Source organism: Coenobita brevimanus, chromosome 76, assembly GCF_032717465.1.
Source record: "Coenobita brevimanus isolate Jiangsu-jjx chromosome 76, ASM3271746v2, whole genome shotgun sequence".
NCBI lineage: Eukaryota > Metazoa > Arthropoda > Malacostraca > Decapoda > Coenobitidae > Coenobita > Coenobita brevimanus.
In genome coordinates this window covers 4,633,595-4,640,804 of record NC_137029.1, presented here as the reverse complement: position 1 = coordinate 4,640,804, position 7,210 = coordinate 4,633,595, and the positions used below count along the sequence as shown (strand labels likewise).

The following is a 7,210-nucleotide window of genomic DNA, read 5'->3' as shown; positions in this document are numbered from 1 at the left end:
TAGACTATTTTACTGTGAGCTTGTAATAAACTCCTTATCTAGCTGTTTGTACACGGAGTTTCTATCACCAAAGTATTGCAAGTTACAGAAAGACAGAAGAGAGAGTGTAGTCACCCGTAAGCAGAAGGACAAGGAAAGAATGAAGAAAAGAAAGACAGAAGAGGATGGAAGGAAAAAGGATGGAGGAAAGGAAAGGGCAGTCACCCGACAGCAGCACTACATCGAGTGAGTGGATGGTGAGCGCCGCCACCTACCACAAAAACGTCTGTGCTTACCAGGGTTCGAACCTGGGACCTTCTGTGTGTTAAACAAATAGTGTTAACCACTACACCATGAGCACATATTACGAACATTATTATTATTATTTTTCTATTAATAATAATAAATTTTATTATTTTTTATCTTCGTATTGTTGATAACAGTATTTTCATATTACAGTGCAACGTTTAAATGATCGCTAAGGTTTTCTCACAGGTCATGAGATAGATTTAACGTGCCTGGTTCGTATCCTTGATCTCTTGGGCTTAAGCTTCGTCTTCAGTGTGGAATCGGAAGTTTCGTAGCAGAATAATTTGCTGTCTAAAAAATATTACGGAGAAACCAGAAGCCACTTTGAATATGAGTACTACTCATTTGATGCTCAAATTGCTCATGCTGAAGGAAATTCGTAGGCAACACATTCCTCACATTATATGCAAATCGAGAACCGCCTGAGGTAAAAGCCTATCCTAAAATGAACGAATTTGGCTACAGATAACCCGCTTTGCAATGTTGTTATCCTCATCGTCAAACTGGTGTCTCTCATTCTCAGTTTCATAATCTATGCACTACCACATACACGTATCACTGATGTTAATATTATTGCAATACTAAGATGCATTCTATACAGTACATACGTTACATGCGATGTTCTTGGGATGATGCTTATAATGGACAGTTAGGCCAATAAAGTTTGCCATCAACCCATTCTTAAAATGCTAAAGGTGGTTGTCATTGTATCATAGCGTGTAAGAAAATCCTAAGGTGTTAACCTCGGATACGATGGGTGCCATACAGACAAACAGCAATTTGAGTTCTGTATTATCTAGTGGATAATTCTTTGCTGTTTTGAAACCTTTCTTTGAGCATTATATCCATTGCTATGAATTGTTCGTTATTAATGACATGAAGCCACGGGAGTTATATTATACTTGGGGAGAGAGAGAGAGAGAGAGAGAGAGAGAGAGAGAGAGAGAGAGAGAGAGAGAGAGAGAGAGAGAGAGAGAGAGAGAGAGAGAGAGAGAGAGAAGTATTTCGAATTCACTTTTGCAGAGAGAGAGAGAAGTATTTCGAATTCACTTTTGCCACCATCAGACGATTTTATTCATCTTCGGAAAGACATCAGGTAGTGAAGTTAGAGTAAATCTCCAATAATATCTTTCTATGAGAAGCTACCCCGTAGGTGATTGAAGTCTTACGGCAGTATCGAGTAGTAATTAACGATTAACACACACTTAACACGTCATTACATTGAAAGGGAAAATTCTAGTTTTCATTAGCTCCATTTAATAACGTGACATTTTGTGCTGTTACTGTGCATTACCCCCGGCGTTTTTATTCAAGTTCTGTAGGATCGAACGAACTAAAAGGGTGAAAAACGATTATTATAAGTTACCCTTTCATCACAAGGGTGTGCTAAGCTGCTTGGAATCATAAGACGGCAGAAAGATCTATATTATAAAAGACACCAGCGAAGGTAATAAGTTTTGCAGTTATATGCAAGTCGCATATTCAGGGGCCGCATTATTATTTTGTACTTTATAGTGACTTTCCGACAGGATCCGTAGCAGACCAGTGGAGCCAGCAAAAAAATTCTTGAGGTTCCATTCTTACTGTTGTTTTTGTGGTGTTGCGCACTACTATAACTGATATCTTATTTCAGTTTAAATCTCACACACACACACACACACACACACACACACACGTTATACATCAAAAACAGTTAGCCTCTGTGTAGTTGTAGGCCATCTTTGTATCATAATTGCACATACTTTCTGATTCCATAAGTAATAAATCATCCATCACTTAATTATTAGCGATGAATGGGATGCATTACATGCATCTTATATTAATAGAGTAGTGCAGGAAATATGCTCTTAGTCTTTCAGACCTAGTGACTGTGTGTGTGTGTGTGTGTGTGTGAGGTGGTGCGTCAGGGGTGCGGGTGGTGCTGTAAGGTCGGTCTTGAGAGGCTGTGATGTAAGCACACACACTAGTGCAAGTCACCTGCCACGCTTAATCCACGCTCATAATTCAACCTCAATTATCTCATCACACAGCGTCATTCACAGCCAATATTACAGTGGTTCTTGTACCTCTGACACGTCTCCATCCCAGGCCAGCTCAATGGCGCATGTTTTATATTTGTTACTGTTATTCACCTGAGGAGAGACTGTTGGGCTGATGGGGTTGGATATAAACGGTTTGTGATTCTTTTTGCTGTCAAACCCTGTATTCAGTCAAGGGGAGACTATCTGGTGGCAGCAAGAACTTGATATCAAAGAAGTTATTATACCGAAGGGACAAAGGGAGATTTCTTCATATCACTTTCACCACCTGCTCATAAATCTCCCTATACCCGAACAAAATCATCCTGTGGCAGCAATAGCTTGAATTGCCCTGAATGGGTGTATGTAGATGACCTCTAACGACTGTCATATGATGAATAAAGTTCTGAAGTGAATCCAAGAATGACTGCAGTTTTGCGCTAATAAAGCAGTACAAAAATACCTTTGTAGCTGCACCCACCCATGCAGTATTGTAAGGATAATGAAATAATTCTGGTCCTATGCAGTATGTGGTAACACAGCCACTTACCCCCGAGTCAGCGTCAGAGCTGCCCAACCCTCTGTCTTGGCCAACCACGGTGCTTGTTTCACACCATGTGACCTGACGTCACCGATTAGCACCACGTGGTCTCGACTGTGGCCCCTCACCTTAACTTGGTGCAGATTTTCATCCCTTTGCAGTTCATTTCACGTACCTAGCGACAGAAAAAAAACAGTGCTGCTGCAGTACATCCTTGCATAGCAATTATTCGTGGGTAGCACGACATTCTAGTATTAATGAAAGAGTACAGTATACTACTCAAGATGGGAAGATGACAATCTCAAGCAAGATTAAGGTAAAAAGTAATTTATAATAGCCACTCACTGGAAAAGAGAAGTTATCGATAGCGATTATAGTGACGTAGACATAAAAGCTGCCACTCATGAGTCCTTAAACGCCTCAGGTGATTTTTTTTCCATACTGAAGAATGCAGTTTCTCATTGCTCCTCACGGTGGTTGTGTTGTTCGTCCTGATGGTCACAGTTACTCTTCAATTCTATTATTTTCACATCAAATGAGTGCCAGTAACACTGGTATATCTTCAGCACCGGCCGTGGTTACCAGGTAAAGGCAAAGGAACCCAGACAAGTGGAGAGCAGCAAACAAACGTAAATGTACCATGGGTAAGGAGTACAGTAGGTGGAGCACGTGAATCAGGTGGTGTCCGCTATGCGTGTGGGTTCTCTCTGTCCCTGTGGTTGCTTACGCAATATTGCACATAAATGGACTGATGAGATACTTAGTAGTTTCTGAGTGATAAGTACGTCCAGAACGCTTACCTTCACAAAAGTATGGAGTGTGTTGTGTGTCTGTCGCGTGTGAGGAGGTCTTAAGGCGTTCACCCACCGTGAAGTACAAAGTTATGTATGGTGATGATGTGACCGCTATGTGTGTGCAATGATCATGAAGCACGTTTATGTTACTGCACATGGCCGTGTACGTACGATCCTCAAGAAAGGAACAGTGAGTGGTTCTGTGCAGAGGGAGAACCGTTGAGCCTCAACACCATACTATCGTCAACCTAGCTGGCTTCGTGGATGAAGGGGATCCCCACACGCTGCACTAAAAAACACACCACCTCACTGTCACCCTCACCGCACCACTTCAGTGTAGTCCAGTTATGTCATTGGACCTGGTAAGTTATGTACAGCCAATAACCTCTTCAGTATTTATATATAAATCAGTATTTAGCACAATGCCCTCAATAACTCTATGTTCTGGAGCACACAAGCCGATTGTGTTATATTTACAGTTATGATCCTTACCTTACGAGTATTATTATTATAATACTTGCCTAAAATATTGCACAAATACCCACCGTATCACAATAAACGATGACACAAACTTTCATCGTCGTCGTCATCCTAATTCCAGTCGTCACTAATGAATATCAGGTAATAAATAAACCCCCCTTATTTTTCCACTCAGGTATAATTGCAACCGCGAGTTCGTACCTCTGTACTTAATTAGATCTTGTGGTACCATGGCTTCTTTTCTTTCATTTTCCCTCCAAACTACTATATTTCTCTTACGATTTTCAAACTGGTGGGTGTCTCACGACCCTAACCGTGTTTATGATCGCCCGCCTTTAGAAGGTGGAGCGATAATGTTTTTGCCTGCCTCTGTGTGTGTGTGTGTGTGTGTGTGTGTGTGTGTGTGTGTGTGTGTGTTCCCATTATATCTCATGAAAGGCTTAAGCTATCAACATGAAACCATCATTGGATCAAGATATGGCCAAAATCTTGGCGGAGTTCGAAAATGGGTACTCAGGGTCAAGGTCAAGATCACAAAAATAGCTGCCAAAAGTCAATTAGTTTTAATCACACACCTTTAGCACCATTACATCCCATGACCGGATTGAGCTATCGACATGAAATAATAAGGGTATCAAGATATGGCCAAAATCTTGAGTTCGAAAATGGGCACTTGTGGTCAAGGTCTAGGTCACCAGTATGGCTGCCAAAGGTCAAATAGTTTTTTATCGCCTCCCTTTAGAACCATTATATCTCATAACGGCTCGAGCTATCAACATGAAACCTTCAGGGTATCAAGATATGACCTAAATCTTGGACTTGGCCGACAGCATATTCTGGTGCGTGATTATCATTCGGCTCCAGAATGCTTTTCTTCCATTTTATTATGTTTTTGTTGCCTTAACTGTTATATGCAGCTTGGGGTGAACTTTCAAATTGACAGGGTAAATCAAACCTGTCTTCATATTTACAGCATTCTTTATTAATTCTGAGGTTTGCCATTGGAAGTGTTATTTCCTGCTAAGGCCACCATTATCATTAGTCGGTATTTTTGCCTCCAGTAATCCTGCTTCATTAATCTCCAGCACTTGGTTAACAGACAAGCATTGTTCGCTGGGTTTTACTTTCCTCTCACTTTTACTCCCATTTTTTTTTTCTTTCAATGCAAATCATTTTATCTCCTGTAATCTGGTGGAGTATTTCATATTTGATTTTTCCTGCCAACTGACGATTTAATTAAGACTGAGAACACCCTAGGACTGAAAAGAAGAGTGATTGTTATATCTAAACACTTAAGTTCAAAAAATCCTTCATTAATTGAATTATATCGTCTGGAGCCAGTAAAAATATACCAGCAAAATACACGCGTGAATTGAAGAGGTGAAATCGTGTGTGTGTGTGTGTGTGTGTGTGTGTGTGTGTGTGGACTAGCAGGCTTGGAGTAATTACATATGCTTTCAGTCAATTACAATTATAATTAGAATTACTTGCCCATTATTACATTACAGTTACAAATACAATTACAGGGAAGGAAAAATGACAAATACAATTACAATTACAATTACTCAGTTTTAATACTTCCAAATTACAATTGCAATTACAATTACAACCTAGTTTGTGTTCAATTATATTTCAATTACTTATACACAGGTAAACAAAAATAACAAATTGCAGATTACTCAAAACATTTATACACTTTTTTTTTTTTTTAGTATCATCTAATAATACTGTCTCGTGTAATATGTTTACTTCAGAGCAAATCCACCCTTCTCTCTCTCTCTCTCTCTCTCTCTCTCTCTCTGTTCAGTATATCATACTATATACGTTTATCAAAGTATTTGTGTGATGTAATTATAACTGTTCTTCTCCTAATTGCTCAATTACAATTACAAACACAATTACTATATTACTTAAAAACACAATTACAATTACAATTATAATGACATCATTAGAAATATCGAATTACAATTACAATTACATTTATCTTAAAAATGTGTAATTAATTATATTTCAATTAAATTACAGTTACAATTACTCCAAGCCTGGTGTGGAGTATAAAGCCTATACTGGGATCATCTTATGTTGGCACTTAAACCCACCTGGGACTGGTTTACCTCTTCACTACGATGATCTACTATTTATTTTTATCTTTGCTTCCTTAAGACGTTTGTATTCACCCCATGTACTCCTCGAAGTGAAGGAGTTGGATACATTCATACCAACCCATTTAATGCCAGAGGTTTTTCGTAAGTAGAATAAAATTATGTGGAAACAGCAAGAATGAAATGAAAGAGACGTCCTTGGGCTCCACAGGTTAAAGCAAGATTGCTTTTTGTCCAGGCTACATAATTTTCATTAATATATAACTCCTTCAGTGCTATGATGTATTTTTGTTATAACTGTGTTGTTTCAGATGACTTTAGTTAACTTTGCAGACACTTGTCCAACCGGTGGGATGGATAGTCATCATTAACCCCTTCACTATGACATACATTTCCTAAGCTAAATATAATCGGCGGGAAGCAGGAAATATATACTAAAATATAGGTCTTCGGATTATATAAGTACAAATTTATCATATCGTTCTGTGTCAGTAATGAATTCGTTTCATAATTTTCCATTTTACCCTTTTGTATTTACATGTTTATCAGTTTTTAAATAAGGTAATTCTAATACCCTTAGATAATGTGTGCCTTAGCTTTTTGTTTACCGCGCGAAGTAAAACATATATTCACTTAATGCATACAAAATCTTTCAATATCTTTACATTTACTTCAGATTCTCTTCGAGTACGCTGCCAGTCGATAATTTCATCTCTGCTTTCTTTCTCTGCAGTTTTTCTCAGGAGCTTCAAGACTTTTTCTTTTACCCGCCGTGTTGTCGTCTACACCGTCACATTTTATGTCACCTTCCACGTGCACCTCGTCACCCCCACATACAGCCTCACCTGCCACACACCCACCACCTTAATATCCTTTTACTGCTTTGACGTCTTTCTTATTTCATTCGGCTAAGAAATTTCCTCTTAGTTCAATGAAACCTGGTAGGAACAAGAGTTATAGTTTCAGAACGTCATTGTACTGAAGTGG

The 7,210-nt window shown here is 38.9% G+C and overlaps 1 non-coding gene across 1 annotated transcript; it reads right to left on the bottom strand.

Annotated features, from left to right (window-relative positions):
* Positions 1 to 266: 266 nt before the first annotated feature.
* TRNAV-AAC (transfer RNA valine (anticodon AAC)) lies at positions 267 to 340 on the bottom strand. Its single transcript has one exon. It is a non-coding gene; the product is annotated as a tRNA-Val (tRNA).
* Positions 341 to 7,210: the final 6,870 nt, after the last annotated feature.